The sequence below is a fragment of the Schistocerca americana genome, chromosome 1 (assembly GCF_021461395.2).
Source record: "Schistocerca americana isolate TAMUIC-IGC-003095 chromosome 1, iqSchAmer2.1, whole genome shotgun sequence".
Lineage (NCBI taxonomy): Eukaryota > Metazoa > Arthropoda > Insecta > Orthoptera > Acrididae > Schistocerca > Schistocerca americana.
The window spans coordinates 950,126,429-950,148,283 of NC_060119.1; positions in this window are offsets into that span (position 1 = coordinate 950,126,429).

A 21,855-nucleotide genomic window follows, 5' to 3' on the forward strand; every position below is an offset into this window, starting at 1 on the left:
ACAGTGGAATGTCAGGTCTTAAATGGCTACACAGGATAATTGAAATGGTGTGGGAGTCGGGACAGGTTCCATCAGATTGGACGAAATCAGTGATCACACCAATCTTTAAACATGGAAACAGAAAAGATTGTAACAACTACAGAGGTATCTCTTTGATCAGCGTTGTGGGTAAAATCTTCTCAGGTATTGTTGAAAGGAAAGTGCGAGTATTAGTTGAGGATAAATTGGATGAAAATCAGTGTGGGTTTAGGCCTCTTAGAGGTTGTCAGGACCAGATCTTTAGCTTGCGGCAAATAATGGAGAAGTGTTACGAGTGCAACAGGGAATCGTATCTATGTTTTATAGATCTAGAAAAGGCATATGACCCGGAAGGAAGGAGGAAGTTATTGTCTGTTCTACGTGATTATGGAACAGGAGGCAAACTTTTGCAAGCAATTAAAGGTCTTTACACAGATAGTCAGGCACCAGTTAGAGTTGACGGTACATTGAGTCCATGGTTCAGAGTAGTCTCAGGGGTAAGACAAGGCTGCAACCTGTCTCAACTGTTGATCATATTATTTATGGATCATATGTTGCAAACAATAGACTGGCTGGGTGAGATTAAGATAGGTGAACACAAAATAAGCAGTCTCGCATATGCAGATAGTTGTGATGGCAGATTCTATTGATAGTTTGCAAAGTAATATTGCAGAGCTAGATCAGAAATGTAAGGACTATGGTATGAAGATTAGCATCTCCAAAACAAAAGTAATGTCAGTGGGAAAGAGATATAAACGGATTGAGTGCCAAATAGGAGGAACAAAGTTAGAGGAGGTGGACGGTGGACGGTTTCAAGTACTTAGGATGCATATTCTCACAGGATGGCAACATAGTGAAAGAACTGGAAGCGAGGTGTAGCAAATGCAGTGAGCGCTCAGCTACGATCTACTCTCTTCTGGAAGAAGGAAGTCAGTACCAAGACTAAGTTATCTGTGCACCGTTCAATCTCTCGACCAACTTTGTTGTATGGGAGCGAAAACTGGGTGGATTCAGGTTACCTTATCAACAAGGTTGAGGTTCGGATATGAGAGTAGCAAGGATGATTGCAGGTACTAGTAGATGGGAGAAATGGCAGGAGGGTGTGCACAGTGAGGAAATCAAAGAAAAACTGGGAATGAACTCTATAGATGTCGCAGTCAGGGTGAAGAGGCTTAGATGGTGGGGTCATGTTACATTTTAAAGGAAAATTTTAAGTGTTTCCTCGAAATAAATCTAGAAGTTACCAACTGCAAGTGATGTTGAACCCTTCTATTAATTTCTACCGGCTCCAATTAAAATCCATTTCAACCACGTATTTTCGCTTCATGTATTTTTCCCTCGTGCAGTTGTTCTCGAACAACTATTTCAAATTTTAGGTTGTACATCACAACATTGTGATCAGGTGGCTACCTTTTCATTATTGATCGTATTTATTACGATACTTCCAAACTGAGTAAAACACTGCCAATATTTCAAAGAACTTCCAGATATTGAATTGTGCTAATCTCATTTCAGCAGAAATTGTCAACGTAAAGTTAAAGCTGGATAATTGGCAGAGTAAATGAAAGTGACCCAAACGGGTGTCGACCCCTGCCTGGACTCTTCCGACGACTGTTGCAGGGTGTTTGCTTTAAGTCCGACGGAGTGTCAACGTGATTCATCTGTCCGACCAATTTCGCAGGGTGTTTACTTTCAGTCTGGTGTAGCGTGAACGTGTTTCATCTGGAATGGTCACCTGTCGCCACTCAGTGGACATCCAGTTTCGGTACAGATGTACAAATTCCAGCCTTCATTGCCGAAGAACGGCAGTCAGCGTGTGTGTACGAACCTGGCGCCGGATTCGGAGACCCATAAGCAGCAATTTTTAGTCAACAATCTTTGAGGAAACGCTGTTAGTAGCCCCTTCGTTCATCTGGGCGGTCGGTTTCTCGACAGTTGCACTTCTATTCGCCTGTACACATCTCCGCAGGAGTAGTTCACTCTTGTCATCTATGGCCAGTGTTGCACCACGATTACCTGGGCGCCGCTTTTGAAAAGCTCCATTTTGCCATGCACGGTGTAGTTTAACCTCTGCGGCATCCAAACAGTTCACAGAGTCGACCATTTCGGAAACGCTTCCGCGTTTGGGCCGTTTGAACGTCAGATAAATCGCTCCCTTTCAGCAATACGACGACGATTGCACTGTTTTCCCGTCCGCACAACACGTTTTATGTCACCTCCACTACTCATGTTTCCACCCGCTGTCTATGAGCGGTTATCACACGTTGACGTCGAACGTAGAAGATGGGCGCATAAATGTGACTGGACCGTTTGTAAATCACCCCGTATCAGGGGTAAGAAGATGTAAGAAATAGAATAATATGAAATAAACATCACATACCTTGGTGTCCCAGAAGTCTTCCCTAGTTACAAACATAGATCAGGCATAAAATAAAACATACAATCTTGATTTACATGTGAGACATTCATGTTTCTGTGCTCATACATACATACCTACTGTTACTTTGTCCCAGGACCCAACGACGTAAAACAGCGGAATAGGACACCATTCGCAAACAAAATGTACTCACGCCAGGTGAAAGATTAATGTGTCCTCCGGTACCACAATACACAGTCACGAAAACCAGTCCAGGGAAAATTCCAGACGTCATACCGTAGAGAGCCAAAAGACTTTAAAAGCATAAATATGTTGTTTGCGAATTGATACAATTGATGGTGAACCTTCAGGTGTCCTTTATTTTGCACAATTCGCTTCGTTACAAGATTCAGTCAAATGACCATTAACCAAGCATAAGCAGGCATAAACCGCCGCTTGATAATGGTCATTTGACGGAAACTAGTAGCGAAGCGAACTGTGCAAAATAAAGAACAGCTGAAAGTTCACCATGAATTTTAACAATTATTTGGCGGCTGAGTACCCCCACCAGCAAACATACGTAAATAGCTCTATGCGACGTTTAAGGGAAAAGGGAGCTTCTGTGACATCCCTAGAAGTAGCAGCTCTGGACCTAGTTCACAGACAATTCGAAACTACCTTCTTAATTATTTTTTTTTACTAAACATTGACTTACATAACTTTCTCTGACAAAGACAACTCAAACTTAACATATTCATTTAGTACTCACAATATTCAAGCCCAACGAATCTGACTGTTATACATTGACAGAATGACTTCCAATAATTAACGCAAAAGAATGCCCTGAATTGCAAGAAATCCTAACAATAATACAACTACGAAATTAAAGAAAAATGAAACTACCTCCCACTCTGTTAATCTGCTAAACTCATTTCAGTCACGAATCCCGATAGTGGGAACCTCATTCTTCTTCATAAGTCACTTACTTCAAAGAAAATCTTCATAACACGAACTACAGCAACTACAGCAAATAGCAACAACAGTCAGCCCAACGAATCTGACTGTTATACATTGACAGAATGACTTCCAATAATTAACGCAAAAGAATGCCCTGAATTGCAAGAAATCCTAACAATAATACAAATACGAAATTAAAGAAAAATGAAACTACCTCCCACTCTGTTAATCTGCTAAACTCATTTCAGTCACGAATCCCGATAGTGGGAACCTCATTCTTCTTCATAAGTCACTTACCTCAAAGAAAATCTTCATAACACGAACTACAGCAACTACAGCAAATAGCAACAACAGTCAGCTAAATAAAAAGATTCTAACTACTGTAGACTCAAACTACTCGGAGGCATATGGTTAGCAAGAAGAAAGATTTTGTTCAAGAGCAAACAATATATTTAGAAAATTTTACCTTAGTCATGTGACATCCAGTTCGAAAAATTATATAGTTGTCAATAATGCCACTACCGAAACATTATCAACACCATCGATCGTCATACATTTCCTTGTATATTTTTTTTATAAACACATCATTTCAATCCACATTACATTGTGTGTCCTACCAGCACAGAGTCTCCACTAAGAAAATTATGCCAATGCACTTCCCTAGCCACTCCCTAAATGCTAGTCTGTCCAACCACAGAATCTTTTGCCGAGGGTGCAGAGCGCTATCAGCGATATCAACACATTCTGTAGCGCTGCCAACATGCAACCAGGCTACTTACAAATTCCGTGGGGGAGGACTTCGTGAGATGCCCCAGGTAGTCAGAGTCTTAAGTGAGTTGCAGATTACGAAGGCATCCTACACAGGCAACTTCGTTTCCGTGGGTGAAGGCCCCGTCGTGCAGTCCCTCCAACCAACGGATCAGAGTGCTCGTAATTACTGGGCTGTTGCGTGAGACTGAGATCGGCCCGCTGTATGTGAGACAGTCAGAGGTAGCCGTAAGCTGAACGTGTGGTACAGTCTGATACCGCTGTTGTTACGTCACTGCGCCCTGTAGCAAACAAAAAGTAACAGTAAGTATTTATGCACACAAAACTTTGAATATGTCACTTGCAATTCAGGACGGAAAGGTATTTGTTTATGTGTCATATTTTATGACTTATGTATGACTGTAATCAGGGGAAGACGTCTGGTAGTCAGGTTTAAGTATTTCTAAGTGCTAGGGGACTGATGACCTCAGATGTTAGGTCCTATAGTGCTCAGAGCCATTATTTGAAAGACGAATGGTACACCCGGTATTTTGGATTCAAATGTCTATTTCGCAATTTAACTTTTTTCAAATGGTTTCAGGGACATTATTGGTTTAAAATACACTACTGGCCATTAAAATTTCTACACCACGAAGAAGACGTGCTACAGACGCGAAATTTAACCAACAGGAAGAGGATGCAGTGATATGCAAATCATTAGCTTTTCACAGATTCACACAAGCTTGGCGCCGGTGGCGACACCTACAACGTGCTGACATGAGGAAAGTTTCCAACTGATTTGTCATATACAAACAGCAGTTTACCGGAGTTGCTTGGTGAAACGTTGTTGTGATACCTCGTGTAAGGAGTAGAAATGTGTACCGTCACGTTTCCGACTTTGATAAAGTTCGGATTGTAGCCTATCGCGATTGCGGTTTATCGTATCGCGACATTGCTACTCGCGTTGGTCGAGATTCAATGACTGTTAGCAGAATATGTAATCGGTGGGTTCAGGAGAGTAATACGGAACGCCGTGCTGGATCCCAACGGCCTCGTATCACTAGCAGTCGAGATGACAGGCATCTTATCCGCATGGCTGTAAACTATCGTGCAGCCACATCTCGCTCCCTGAGTCAACAGATGGGAACGTTTGCAAGACAACAACAATCTACACGAACAGTTCGACGACGTTTGCAGCAGCATGGACAATCAACTCGGAGACCATGGCTGCGGTTACCCTTGACGCTGCATCACAGACAGGAGCGCCTGCGATGGTGTACTCAACGACGAACCTGGGTGCACGAATGGCAAAACGTCATTTTTTCGAGTGAATCGAGGTTCTGTTTACAGCATTATTGATGGTCGCATCCGTGTTTGGCGACATCGCGGTGAACGCACATTGGAAGCGTGTATTCGTCATCGCAATACTGGCGTATCACCCGGTGTGATGGTATGGGGAGCCATTGGTTACACGTCTCGGTCACCTCTTGTTCGGATTGACGGCACTTTGAACAATGGACGTTACATTGCAGATGTGTTACACCCTGTGGCTCTACCCGTCTTTCGAGCCCTGCGGAACCCTACATTTCAGCAGGATAATGCACGACCGCTTGCTGTAGGTCCTGTACGAGCATTACTAGCTACAGAAAATGTTCCAATGCTGCCCTGCCCAGCACATTCTCCAGACCACTCACCAACTGAAAACGTCTGGTGAATGGTGGCCGAGCAACTGGCTCGCCACAATACGCCAGTCACTACTCTTGATGCACTGTGGTATCGTGTTGACGATGCATGGGCAGCAGCACCTGTACACGCCATCCAAGCTCTGTTTGACTCAATGCCCAGGCGTATCAAAGCCTTTATGAAATGAAATGAGCGTTTGGCGTCATTGGCCGGGAGGCCCCTCGCGGGGCAGGTCCGGCCGCCATATCGCAGGTCTTATTACATTCGGCGCCACATTGGGCGACCTGCACGCCGGATGGGGATGAAATGATGATGAACACAACACAACACCCAGTCCCTGAGCGGAGAAAATCTCCGACCCAGCCGGGAATCGAACCCGGGCCCAGAGGACGGCAATCCGTCACGCTGACCACTCAGCTACTGGGGCGGACAAAGCCTTTATTACGGCCAGAGCTGGTTGTTCTATGTACTGAATTCAGGATCTGTTGTTGTTGTTGTTGTGGTGGTCTTCAGTCCTGAGACTGGTTTGATGCAGCTCTCCATGCTACTCTATCCTGTGCAAGCTTCTTCAGGATCTATGCACCCAAATTGAATGAAAATGTAATCACATGTCAGTTCTAGTATAATATATTTGTCAAATAAAATGGAAATGTCGTGTGGCTAGGGCCTCCCGTCGGGTAGGCCGTTCGCCTGGTGCAGGTCTTTCGATTTGACGCCACTTCGGCGACCTGCGCGTCGATGGGGATGATATGATGATGATTGGGACAACACAACACCCAGTCCCTGAGCGGAGAAAATCTCCGACCCAGCCGGGAATCGAACCTGGGCCCTTAGGATTGACAGTCTGTCACGCTGACCACTTTTTTTTTTTTTTTTTTTCCATATCAAGGAAATAAGGAATCCAAAATCAAAGGCGTATCCACATGACTTTTTTTTTTTTTTTAGACGCTACCCCTTTTTTTTTACTTAAATGTCATACATCTATACAAATACATAAATAAGATTTACATACAACTTAAATAAAAGTGAAAATAAAAAAATAAAAATCCGTATTCCAAGCGGATGTTTTTATCTTTTTTTTTTGGTAGCAGGAAGGCAGGGTAAACAAACAATCTTTATTCGTACAATTGTACTATCTCAGGGATAAGAAAGGGATCGAGACAGCAAAAACAAAGCAAAAACAATTTGGAAACCAGAAAATCAACGTATAGGGCGCCCTATTTTTGTGTGTAACATGAAGAAAGTAAATGACAATCCTAGTCACGGGCGGGAGTGAAAATGAAGTTATCATCTGCATGACAATCCCTGCAGCACGCGGTGTCGCATCATAAATCTGGCAGACAGCCATATAATCTTGACCATTTCTGCCTTTGTGGGCGGCATATATTCATGTATTTCTCCTGCGGCGACCATGTAGGGGCCCGTTGTCTTCTCAGTGTGCTGTATGCCAATATAACTGAACCGCGCAGTATTGTCTCTAGTCGTTCTGCTGCAGGAGTCTTCTCAGTTCTGGGACACCCCAGCTGTCGGGCGGATTGTGAAAAACACTTCCTAAAAAATTGGAAAAGTAAGTCCTGTATTTCGTATGACTCCGTATGAGCTCGTGTTGTTCTTGTAAATACATCCAATAATCCATCACGGACTTAATATCGTACGAATACAAATATTTCGTCGCATGTCCAGCAATCCAATTGACCGCATACGTCTTTTGTTTGGGAAAAAAGGTCTTGTCCGGTAGAAAAAGTACATCCGATGTGATTTCTGTGTAGTTAGTTCGCCGAAGGAAGGCCAATATTCGACGCGTCAGCATCCAGACGTCCCTCGCTGCGCCACACACTAAACCATGTTCTTCCGTTGCTAACAGGCCACAGTTTGTGCAAAGAGGAGAATCGACCATATGAATTGTATGTAATCGACTCCTGGTCACAAGTTTACGGTTTATAAGAATGTACCACATCGATCTCGCTGCTGTTGACAGTAATGGAGTATGCACTGCACACCAAATGTGGTTCCACGTTCTCGACGGGTATTTGAATTCCATTACGTTGCGGGCATGGTGATCCATGAAGCACCAATAGATCTCCCGAGTCGTGGGTAGTCTCGTCGAAGGTACTTTCAGACGAACATAACTGTAATCAACAAGAAATGAGGCAATGTGTGCAAGAGAAGGCGAAATATTGCCCACCGCAATAGGGGGTTCGTACGAAGGCGGAACAAGTACTTCTATCAGAGCTGACGTAATGGTGTGCTTTCGTTGTTGCCAATTTTGTATCATCGCTCGCATGTAAAGCGCCAGAGCTTTGTTTCGCACGTTTGTGAGGTTGAGGCCACCGTTCCGGAAGTGTAGCGTTAACGTGTCATATGTGATCTTAAACAACATCCCAGTACTAACATAGTAACCAAAGGCAGCCATGAGGCGGTCTGCAATACCCTTCGGTATTGGTAGGATCTGCACTAAATGGGGCAGACGTGACGCTATGTGAACGTTAGTGTATGCCACACGCTGGATCATGTCAAAGGCTCTCAGTGAGTTGTTCCGTATCGCCAGACGAACATTTTGCAGAAGCCGCCGAGAACTCGCCGCCGCTGACCGCCGTAGTGAGCGGGTAAATGTGATCCCCAAACATCTCAGCGATTCCACCGTCTGAAACGGTCCCGGTATGTCTTCCAGACCCCGTCCAATGTGCATAATTTTGGATTTCGTCATGTTAATGACACTACCTGCTGCCGTCCCGTAAGAGTCTAGATATTCAACAGCCTGATGCACTTCATGACCTGATCTGACAAGAAGGATCAGGTCGTCCGCATATGCGCGACAAACGAAAGAGTTCTCATTAAGCGCTATCCCAGTAAGTGAGCGCCTCATAACACACATCAGCGGCTCAAGCGCTATCGCAAACAGCATCATGGAGAGTGGGCACCCTTGTCGGACGGAGCTGTTAATAGGAACCGAGCCCGCTTCCCGACCGTTTACAATCACCTTCGATGTAGCCCCTCTTATTAGCCTCATAATGATGGAGATGAAAACAGGTGGAATCTCCATTCGGCTCATGACTGACGCCAAGAAGTCATGGTTTATCCTGTCGAACGCACGGTCGAAGTCCACAGATATCATCGCTGCTCGCATTTTACAAGTTTCCGCAAGGGCGATAACGTCACGGTATTCACTTAACGCCGAGGAGATGTTGCTTCGCACCCCTAGGCAAGCCTGATCAGGGGATATTGTCCTGGATATCGCCAGCTTGAGACGAGACGCTAGTAACCGTGCAAAAATTTTATAATCGGTGTTTAGCATAGTGAGAGGCCGATATTGAGTAACACTACGACTCCTCTGCATCTTCGGTATGGGAAGAAGAAAGCCCGTCACAAAATCCGACGGTAGGCGCATGTTCGGACTCATCGCCTCATTGTACATCGACGCCAACTGTGGCATCATCATGTCCACGAATTCTCGATAAAACTCTAGCGTAATCCCATCTGGCCCCGGTGATTTATGGGCCGCTCCTTTTGTGAGTGCCACCTTTATATCGCCTTCTGTGAGTGGCTCCATAAGCGCTGCCTTATCCGTCTCTGTCAGTGTCGTTTGCAGATGTTGCAGTATCTCTTCCCCTACCTGACGGTCCGTCGGTGTACCGGCATAGAGATGGCGGAAATGCTCTAAAAATTCATTTGCAATGTCCTGTTGTGTTGTCAGTTGACGGCCATCTAAACCGTGGAGCACTGTTACCAATGCCCGGCGGTAACGCTTATGTTCCCGCGACACATGGTGCATCGAGGTACGTTCGCCAGTGATGGTGTCAAGACATCTTGCCCGTATTGGGATGCCACCCAGTCGTCGTCGCGTGATCGATAGGATTTGTGCCTTGACACGATGAACTTCCGCATGATGTTCTGCAGACGGCACCTGGAAGGACAGCTCACGAAGCATGGTGTAATAATAATCAAGAGTGTCTCTCTGCCATCTCGCCTTATCCCGACCATACTGTATTAGAGCTCTTCTTATTGCCGGCTTAGTGCACTCGAGCCACCATTGAAGCACGGAGGTATACGTTGGTAGACGGCGTTGACATGTGGTCCATACCTCCTCGACTCTCTGACGACATTCGGGGTCCGCCAAAAGGGACGAATTGAGCTTCCATGTCCCGCGGCTTCTCCACACACTTTGCCTAGGGAGTGACATGGTACAAATGTAAGCCAGATGATCAGTAAATGCCGCAGGCCATCGTTCCGCGTCGACCACCTTATCCTGTAGGCCAACCGAAACATATATTCGATCGAGTCTGCTCGCCGAGTGACTCGTAAAAAAAGTATATCCCTCACGGTTCCTATGAATCATGTCCCAGGTGTCGCTTAACTCCAGATCCCGGCATAGCACATGCAATTCACGACAGGTATTGTAATGTGGTGTCTGGTCTTTTTGGGCTAAAACACAATTGAAGTCACCACCTATAATGAAATGATCGAATCTGCCGGTAAATAAGGGCACAATCTCTTCCGAATAATATCTCGCACGCGCCCGTCTGTTGTCTGTGCCGGAAGGGGCATAAACATTGAGAATGCGAATTCCATTAACAGTTATCGCCAGTCCTCGTGCCGAAGGTAGATAAGCCAGGTCTCGGACCGGAATCCCGTCCCGGACCAATATCGCCGTTCCACTGTCGTTGTTCGAGTGTGGCGAGGTGTAGGAGATGTATCCATGTACGTCCTGGAACTCAGGAATGTAAATTTCCTGCACCATCGGTATATCCACATCCGACGCGTATATCATGTCCCTAAACAACTGCTGTTTCACGGGCGATCTAATGATATTTACATTCACTGTCCCTATTCTGTAAGCCTGGGGTCGAGTAGCTGTCATCTCCACATGATGTTAAAATGACAAAGTTTCACCGTGTCGATAGTCCCGTTGCACATCCGCCGAGGGTCGCCCGAGGAACGTGTCCCTGCGGCATTAGGTTTCTTGAGATGCGGACGGATGCAAGGCCCCACCAATAGAATGGTCCGCATCGGTGATGTCGTCGTCCTGCTCATACCAGCTGATACTATTGGTGTGCTCCAAATTTTCCTGTGCGGCATTGATGTGTGACATCTGTTGTTCTTTCGCAGCTGTGGACTCCACCACCGAAGGGGTAGCAAGCCCCTGAGCGGATGCATCGTCTGAACGATATGACATCATTTCACTGTCCGAGTTCATATGATCTGCGACATCCGAAGCTTGTGGTTCCATGTCAGACAGGTCCATAGTGTTAGACTCGTCTGGGCTCCCTAGAAGAGAAGGGAGCGTCTCCGCAGAGTTTAGTCGGCGCTTCTTGCGGCGCTTTGGCGAGCGTTGTTTGCGGGCCCTAACCTCGGCCTCTGGTGTTGGCGCATCTTGCATCTCCTGCGTTCCCGCCGCCGCCACAATCCCCTGGGGCCGTTCCACTTCAGCTTCCATGCCTATTGTGATGCTCTCATCCTCTTTCTGCGCCACCTGTAGTGTCTGAGATTGGAGGTTGGTCGGAGCCATTCCTTCTTCAGTGGCGTCCGAAGGCGCCTCAATCAACTGCGGCGTCGGTTCGATGGTGCGCCCCGACCTCGGCGTCACCTCCCCGCGAAGTGCCGTCACGTAAGTCATCGGCAGTGACGTTGGTGTGGTCAGATTCTGGAAGTCTCCGCTGGGGAGTTGCACGAGTCTCCTCTGCATATACGCTGATCGAAGATGTCCTTCACCACCACACCCGGAGCATGTCCTGGGCTGTCCATCATAGATGACAATAGCTCGACAGCCGCCGATGTTTATGTACTATGGCACATGTTTTGTAAGGGCAATTCGCACCTGTCGGACACCATTGAGCACTGGATACGTGCTAAAACTTGCCCAGCGTTCGGTCGTATGACTAATAACTCTGCCATATGGCTGTAGTGAGTCAGTGACCAATAATTCGGGTACCTCGAAAGGCAGCTCGAAGATTCGAATCGTACGCACGCCCAGGCCCGAATGAGCGACTAAAACTTCGCCAATATGACCATCGGAGTGTCGGAACTGGAATCCTCGTTTGGCGGCTTCAATGATCCTATCACATGCTGCGTCGTCAATCATCTTTACGTAAAGAGTGCTGCTCACGATTGATAAATGAATTCCAATAATCTCCGTGTAATTAAGATGCACTTCGTCCCTCAAGAAACGTTCGATTTCGAAAGCCTTCGGTCTTGCATATTCGTTACAGAACGTGAACTGTATCGTGGTTTTTCGGAAATTGTGTGCCATTGAGTTCTATTTAAACAGTAACACACGCGAGTGACGACGGTGTAAACACCGCTTCTTCCGCGACCGTTCGCAGCCGAGACGTAAACAAGTCCGAGCTGCTCCGCGGCGAAAGGCGGACTGCCACCACTCAGCTACCGGGGCGGACATTTGTCAAATGAATATCCGTTTATCATCGGCATTTCTTCTTGGTGTAGCAATTTTAATGGCCAGTAGTGTATTTGTGTTTCATACTGTCTCACATCATAGCCTGATGATTTTGATTATAGATCATACGATTTTCTGTTAGGATACTTCAAAATTAACTCACTGCCCTTTATTCAAAGAATTTGCAATGAATAAAGACAGCGAATTGTGATTAGTAATCTGAGTCAATCAGAAACTGGCAGCCTAAAATTAAAGCAACTGACGCAGGTGCGATCCCACAATCTTTGTAAAGGCACATAATTTACGGCTAGACCACCACACCAGATGCAAGTTACACAGCTCCTACTGCGCTCTCCAATCACTGTTCCTCTCTCGAATTATAGCGGCAATGGTTTGGCAACTTTAATTCGTCACAATTCAGACGATATGTACGAAATATTTAGAAATTATTTACGAAAACCTGATTCATGGAATCAGTGTATCTATTAGTGAACACCAAATGAAAATCACTTAAGTGTCTGAGCATGCATATACGGACGGATGTAAGTAAGTGATTTCAGTTTATGTTCTATGTATTTATGTTCTACGTATAGAACCTATAAGGATCAATAACATGGATCTGAGGCAGACTTGTTGTCTCTTGCCTGTACTGCTCAATCTGTACATAGAATAAGCAGTATCAGGTATAAAAGGAAGTTTCAGAAGTAGGATTAAAATTCAGAGTGAAAGGATGTCAACAATAAGATTACTGCTGGCAGTCTTAGCGACTTGAAACCGAAGAAGAGTGACAGGGCCTGTAGAATGGAATGAACATTCTATTGTGTACATAATACAGGTGCAGAGTAAATCAAAGAAAGATGGAAGGAGTAGCATAAATTAGAATGTGTGATAATTAATATCACAATTAGGGACTTTGAAGCAGACGATGTCAAAGAGTGCTGCTATCTCACAAGCAAGAAAGCACATGATGGACGAGGCAAGATATACGCAGAAATGAGAGTAGCTCAGGTGCAGAGGACATTTCTGGTCAACAGATTCCTATTAGTTTCAAACTTCGACCTTAAGCTGAGGAAGAACTATCTCATAATGTATATATGAAGCTTAGCAATGTGCAGAAGTAAATAATAGAACATTAGGACAACTGGAAAAGAAGAGAATCGAAGTGTCAATGGTATTAGGGCGGGCTGTAGTTTGAAAAAACTATAGGTGTGGACAGAAATTTGAATCCATGCATCAAATAATCGAGGAGATAGAGAGCAAGTGCCACTCTGAGACGAATTTGTGGAGGCCGCTTTAGATCAGTCAGTTATCTGATGTAGCCCCCTGCCCTTACACCCTAACCCACTACAGCCCAAAAACGGACGCTAGACTGCACTTGAGAGAATGGCAGATCATATCTTCACCTGAAAAACCAGAATTAGTTACACTCCTGGAAATTGAAATAAGAACACCGTGAATTCATTGTCCCAGGAAGAGGAAACTTTATTGACACATTCCTGGGGTCAGATACATCACATGATCACACTGACAGAACCACAGGCACATAGACACAGGCAACAGAGCATGCACAATGTCGGCACTAGTACAGTGTATATCCACCTTTCGCAGCAATGCAGGCTGCTATTCTCCCATGGAGACGATCGTAGAGATGCTGGATGTAGTCCTGTGGAACGGCTTGCCATGCCATTTCCACCTGGCGCCTCAGTTGGACCAGCGTTCGTGCTGGACGTGCAGACCGCGTGAGACGACGCTTCATCCAGTCCCAAACATGCTCAATGGGGGACAGATCCGGAGATCTTGCTGGCCAGGGTAGTTGACTTACACCTCCTAGAGCACGTTGGGTGGCACGGGATACATGCGGACGTGCATTGTCCTGTTGGAACAGCAAGTTCCCTTGCCGATCTAGGAGTGGTAGAACGATGGGTTCGATGACGGTTTGGATGTACCGTGCACTATTCAGTGTCCCCTCGACGATCACCAGTGGTGTACGGCCAGTGTAGGAGATCGCTCCCCACACCATGATGCCGGGTGTTGGCCCTGTGTGCCTCGGTCGTATGCAGTCCTGATTGTGGCGCACACTTGCACGGCCCAAACACGCATACGACCATCATTGGCACCAAGGCAGAAGCGACTCTCATCGCTGAAGACGACACGTCTCCATTCGTCCCTCCATTCACGCCTGTCGCGACACCACTGGAGGCGGGCTGCACGATGTTGGGGCGTGAGCGGAAGACGGCCTAACGATGTGCGGGACTGTAGCCCAGCTTCATGGAGACGGTTGCGAATGGTCCTCGCCGATACACCAGGAGCAACAGTGTCCCAAATTTGCTGGGAAGTGGCGGTGCGGTCCCCTACGGCACTGCGTAGGATCCTACGGTCTTGGCGTGCATCCGTGCGTCGCTGCCGTCCAGTCCCAGGTCGACGGGCACGTGCACCTTCCGCCGACCACTGGCGACAACATCGATGTACTGTGGAGACCTCACGCCCCACGTGTTGAGCAATTCGGCGGTACGTCCACCCGGCCTCCCGCATGCCCACTATACGCCCTCGCTCAAAGTCCGTCAACTGCACATACGGTTCACGTCCACGCTGTCGCGGCATGCTACCAGTGTTAAAGACTGCGATGGAGCTCCGTATGCCACGGCAAACTGGCTGACACTGACGGCGGCGGTGAACAAATGCTGCGCAGCTAGCGCCATTCGACGGCCAACACCGCGGTTCCTGGTGTGTCCGGTGTGCCGTGCGTGTGATCATTGCTTGTACAGCCCTCTCGCAGTGTCCGGAGCAAGTATGGTGGGTCTGACACACCGGTGTCAATGTGTTCTTTTTTCCATTTCCAGGAGTGTATTTTTTCTGTAGATTCCCTAAATCAACTACAGAAAACGCGTCGGTGGTTCTTTGGAATATTACACGACCGTTTTCCTCCGGCATCCTTCCACAATCCGAGGTAGTACTCCACCATCAGCTGACCGTAGCCAGTAATTTTTGCTCATTATCAATAAATTTGTAAATGTCCTTAGATCTACAAAATAAATTAACTGAAATAATATTATAATTACGAGATCGAGCAAACATGTCAGCTCTGAGCTTTATTACGATACATTAAGGAGATTAACAAATTCTGTAACTTATTTAGAACATAAGGGAAAAATGATTTGTAGCCAGTGTGGTGGTATCGTAAGTTTATAATAGAACAATAACTGTTCATAAAAGACTTAATAGTATGTCTTCTTCGCTGTAGGATGTGCTTACTGTCGATCCAAGAGGAGTAACGCGGTCCATATGGATGAAGGGTGAGGTACTGACAGCAGGACTGGTCTCGATATGTAAGTAACGGAGAGATGATATCCCTACTACACAACATATGGTCATTCCCCAGTTCTTTTAAAACTGAACTAAAATTCTGAGGAGAAACTTTCGTGGTGCTTACTTAACGACACACATTAAAAAAACTTTTGCATCACACCGATTCCCCGAACTCCTGAAGATAGAAGTTGACTATGGACACGGTCCCTTTGACTGTTAGTGCTGTCACTAAAACCGCCCAAAGATGTAGAAAACCATGCATGAGCAGCGCCTATTAGGTGGAGGGGGTCCGACAGCCGATCCGTTCCAGTCATTCGACCAGTTCAGCAACGCCTAGATGGTCAATAACGCCGTTAAATCACGTGCGCGTTGTTACTTTGTGCCAGGAACGGCTCTCAGCAAGGGAAGTGTCCAGGTGTCTCAGAGTGAACCAAAGTGGTGCTGTTTGTACATGGAGGAGATACAGAGAGAGACACAGGAACGGTCGATGACATGCCTCGCTCAGGCCGCCCAAGGGCTACTACTGCAGTGCATGACCGCTACCTATGGATTACGGCTCGAAGGAACTCTGACCGCAAAGCCATCATGGTCAATAATGTTTTTCGTGCAGCCACAGGACGTCAGTCGTGTTACGACTCAAACTGTGCTCAATAGGCTGCATGACGCGCAACTTCACTCCCGACATCCATGGCGAGGTCCATCTTTGCAATCGCGACAACATGCAGCGCGGTACACATAAGCTCAACAACATGCCGAATGGAGCGCTCAGGACGTTCTCTTCACCGATGAGTGTAGCACATGCCTTCAACCAAAACCTCATCAGAGACGTGTTTGGAGGCACCCCGGAAAGGCTGAGCGCCTTAGACACACAGTCCAGCGAGTGCAGCAAGATGGAGGTTACCTGGTGTCTAGGGGTAACCGATGGTAGTCGCGGATGGTGCTATAACGGCTCTACAATACGTGAATGCCATCCTCCAATCTATAGTGCAACCATATCGAAAGCGTACTGGCGAGGCATTCGTCTTCATGGACGACAATGCGCGCCCCCATGGTGCACATCTTGTGAATGACTTCCTTCAGGATAACGACATCCCTCGACTAGAGTGGCAGCAGACATGAACCCTATCGAACATGCCTGAGATAGATTGAAGAGGGCTGTTTATGGATGACGTGACCTAGCAGCATCTCTGAGGGATCTTTGCCGAATCGCCGTTGAGGAGTGGGACAATCTGAACCAACAGCGCCTTGATGAACTTGTGGATAGTATGCCACGACGAATACAGCCATACATCAATGCAAGAGGAGGTGCTACTGTGTATTAGTAGTACCGGTGTGCACAACAATCTAGACCACCACCTCTGAAGGTCTCGCTGTACGGTGGTGCACCATGCAATGTGTAGTTTTCATGAGCAGCAAAAAGGGTGGAAATGATGTTTCTGTTGATCTCTATTCCAGTTTTCTGTACAGGTTGTAGAGCTACAACGATGAAAATTAATATTACGACGATGTCAAACCTTATTTTCATGATTTAAAGAAGTATTCAGGATATTAAAAAAGTAATTATAATTTTATTATTTTCATTTTTGTGCTCAGTGTATCAAAGACTTTCTAGTGCACGGAATAAATTAGCATTGTTTGTACTACAAACTATATACGATTGTTAAGGGTTAAGTATGTAATAATTCGATGTAAGACATTTTGTTGAGTCTGAATTTTGTTCTCGTACTGGTCGGTAGAGAAGGAAAACTTCCTTAATCGATGTGAAGGTATAAAGGCTGTGAAAAGGAGAGAGAGAGAAGGTAAATACAAGTTATTCAAAACAAATATCTCTCAAGTGTAACGTCTTGTGATTTCCTATAACTGAAAGTTGCAAGGTCTAATCTGAGCCTATACTAGATAACAGCGAAGAACATTTATGTTATAATATATTTTCTTCGTTTGATCACGGTTGTGATTCGCATTTTTCTTGTTGTTGCGCGACGTGTTATGGATATTTTCATTATACGTGCAAAATTGCACACAGCTTAATCGAACCTGCGTCTTTCGGAAACGATAACTTTTAATCAGTACAATTACGCGAATACCGTCTAAATCGCAACCGTGATCGCAAAAGTGTTTCCTGGGCCAAATAATTCTTATAAAATGTGTATTCTCCAAAGCGAGCAGCATTGCACTATCGTTGACTCGCAACAATCTAAAGAGTAAAAACAGTGCTTAAATAAAATTGCCACCTTTTAATAATTATTATTATCCCATTAAATAAATAAATAGTAATTCAGTGGCTATCCAATCAATAAACAGAGAGGGCAATTCAGTGGCAACCTATTGACAGGACTAGATTATATGTGTGTGCTAATGTGTGTTTTTTCTATTTGTTTCATGCTGTAATGACCGGAAATCTACGACGACCCTAAGCACGATATTTTTGCTGTACCATTCCATCCCAGCGGCAGCAGAACGAAGCACTGCATAAGGTAGGCACAACATCTTCTTCAACCTGGTGCTGTAGCTTACTATAAAAAAAAACCAATCGAAACAAAAAAAGTTTAAATTTTGTGAGTGTGTCCTCTTAGGAGGAGGATCAGTAAAATACAGCATCAATTGTTTTCAGTAGAGGTTAACTGAACGAGATTGGAACTGAATTTTAATCAAATGAAAGTGAACATTTATAGTGCTGATTCCAATCTCGTGCAGTGTAGTAATTATTTTATGTTTTGTGTGACGGAGTAATTGATGTGTTGCGTGTGACGTATTCCCGATTAGACTTGCACCAAAACATTTACAAACATGGTGAAAACAGTGCGACGTGTAAGAAAAGCTACACAGCAGGAAGTAACTGAAGAACATTCAGAGGAGAAGGAATAACTAGCGATGCAGAAATTGATTATATTTTTTCAGATCAGACAGAGGATATAGAACAGGACACTAATATTAAAGTCAGTGATCCATCTGCTGTAGAACACTCAGGCAGAATACAGCCGGTAGTTCAAGTGCATACTGAAGCAGAACCACAAGAAACACCAGTTATAGTCGATTTACCACCGCTAGAGCCAACACAAACAGTAATGGATCCATTTTCTCTCTTAATAATGAAAATGGAACAAATGTTTAAAATACAGGAACAATCAAAGATACAGCGTGAACAAGACACTGCTAAACAGCTTGCAACGGAGATTAATAATAATTTATGTAAACGTATTAGCAGAGTAGATGAACGGATTAGGACCTTGGATGAACGCATCAGTCAATTAGACGACCGTACGCAGTTAAGCTTTCCACAGTTCTCAAAAGAGATAGATCAAAAGCTTGAAAACCGAATAAAAGAACACGATCGCCAGCTGCGACAGAAAATAGATACCCAGTTGTCTGCTATACAGAACAACATTTCAAGTATGCAACAAACATACCATGACTTACCACAGAATGTACAGCAAGTAACCAAGGATGTGGATAAATTACAACAAACACATACTTCTTTGGAAGCAGAAATACGCAACATAAGTACATCTAGAGAAAACCTTACGGTTGATAATCAAAACGTAATAGAACAAAAATTCAAATAACGAGAAGAACGCGTTGTGACCACATTCAACACATGGCTAAGTGACAAACAAATTAGTACTGTTATACAGAAGGAACTACCTGTGATGTTACAACGAGCAGGAACACAACTGATACATGACAACAACACAAAGATTCATGAACTCCAGACTGAATTACAAAACGTGCAGAAACTGCTTAATGAAACACGTATGCAAACATCTCATAACAGTTCACCTGAGTGTGTTAGTATCACAGAAACACACCCTGATCATTATGAAACGCCTTTAACACAAAGTAGGGGGCAGACGGGCAATAATTTCAATCCAACACGTGGAGTAACATCCGTTTGTCAGGACCATTCACAATCATTGGTGACTCAGGATGCTTTAGTGAAGAATTCACAGTTTCAGAAGTTTACCAATGATAAGAACGGACCCCATCCAATTGTGTTTATCAAAGGGATCCGCGGAATAATGCCAAAAAGTTGGAGCGAAAGGGAGAAAATTGTCTTTACCATTACCCATATTCAAGGTGAGCCAGCGTTGTTCGCGACACAGAAAGCTGAACAATGCAGCTCCTTCGATGAATTTGAACAAGCTTTTCTAAACAAGTATTGGTCGCGTGGGGTACAAGGACGATTAAGAAAAGAAGTTTATAGTCCTGAGCCATTTAATAGAAAAGGCTGTACTTTGCGGAAATATTTCGAAAAGTATCTGGACAAAGTGAAATATTTATCCACACCAATTCCTGAGTGTGATGTTTTAAAGATATTGAAGGAGAAGTTACCGCGTGATCTAGAGGAGAATTTGTTTCACATTCCTGAAGACAACGTGGAACATTTTCTATCTGTACTGTACTCTTTAGATTTGGTTATCGAAGAGGACAGACACCATTATTGGAATAATTCGTCGAATAATGGTAATGGTAATGGCAACGGGCGAAACCACAAGAACAATAGTAATAGAAACACCTATTATGGGAATCAAAATCATTGGAATAGTCCGAATTATTCAGGATGGCAGAACCACAATATGAACACAAATGGACAGTACGGTAATGCACCGAATCACAATTATCATCCACAGAACAATAGTGGACAAATCAATAACAGAAACTTTTCAAAGAAACGGAAACGAGATTTTAGAGCTAACGCCAATTACAATAACGGTAATCTTTCAAATAATCAGCAAAACATGCAACCACCACATAACTGGTCAACACAGAATTATGCACAACAGCAATGGCAGCAGCCTAGGCCACCGCAATATCACAGTAACTATCATGTACAACCCCCGTACAATACAAATATGTCAAATAACATGCAGCAGCATATGAATGCGCAGCCATGGCAACCACCGAATCAAAATATCAAGATCATTGAGGTAAGTGAACCGCAACCATCAACCAGTACCAGTCAGTCAAACTAGATGCGACTACATTCTGCTCCCGTGTGTCAGTCGCAGGGTGTCTAGGGGGCACTTGCATGAATGATGTTAGTAATAACGAGCAATTAAGCGTGCAGACAACCAGCTGTAGTAACAATGAGAATGTGTGTCGCATAGAATCAGCGGCGATCGGGTCGAACGACGCAAAAGATGCAGTGTGTAGGAATAATTCTGTTGATGTTGCTCAGCAACGTAGTTCAACTATGCAGATGTAAAGATATAATGACGGAGTCGATATACGAGAGGAATTATGTCAAGATTTTCGGAAGAAGTGTAATTTGTTTGAACGGGAAGTTGTACAAGCAGCTATAGTTTGTGATATTTATGGTATTCAAACTACGGCGCTTTTAGATACTGGAGCATCTGTTTATGTGCTGAATGAATCGTTCTTTCTTCACTTAAAGAAGATTAGAAAGATTCCGGTTTATCCAGTCACTAATTGTCGAGTTACAGGAGCCATTAGTCAGAAAGCCCAACTAGCTCGGGAACAGACTCGGATTTGTATTAATTTTGGAATGGGAGCCAAAGAGTGCACCTTCCTTATTGTAAAGAATTTAGCCGTGAACTGTCTCCTCGGATTAGATATCTTACGAGAGACGGAAACTATAATCGATCTCGCAAAGGGTGAATGCAGCATGTGTTTCGGTGACACGAGAGTCAGGTTAGACTTGGTAAAGACCAAAGAATTGCATGGCAAATATTGTCAAATTTTAAAGATAGAACCGATTCGCGCACATTTATGGCACCTTCAAGATAGTTTCAATTGCAGTACATTCCCGGTCATGGAAGATGTGAAGGACGAGGAGAATATCCACCTCTCTGAAATAGTAGAAAAAGTACAACAATCCTCTGGTCTTGACAGTCTGCAACAAAAGCAATTATTAGACACACTTACTAATTATCGTAAAGTATATTTGAAAAAACCTAGACTAATTAAAGGTTACGTGTACGACATGCAAGTGTTTCGCCATGACATTTACTGTCATCAAACGTACTCAATACCCAGCGCGAAAAAGGAAGCAGTAACAAAAGAAATTAGACGAATGCTGGAATGGGGAATTATTGAGACCTCGTTATCACCATATATTTACTCACTTTTACCGGTAATGAAATCCGATGCCATCCAGATCTCAGTAAGGATTTTTGCATAACCTCAGATGCTTCATTTACTGGGTTAGGTGCGTGTTTATTTCAAACAGTAACAGTAGACGGACAAGAGCAAATAAAAATAATATCTTTCGCAAGCCGTGTATTATCGGAATGCGAACGTGCATATTCCACTACAGAGCTTGAAGCATTGGCAGTGGTATGGGCGTTCCGCAAATTTCGTAATTTTTTTTATGGTAGACACGTTCGCGAATACTGTGATCATCAGGCTTTGAGTTTCCTGCTGACCTGTAAACTTCTCG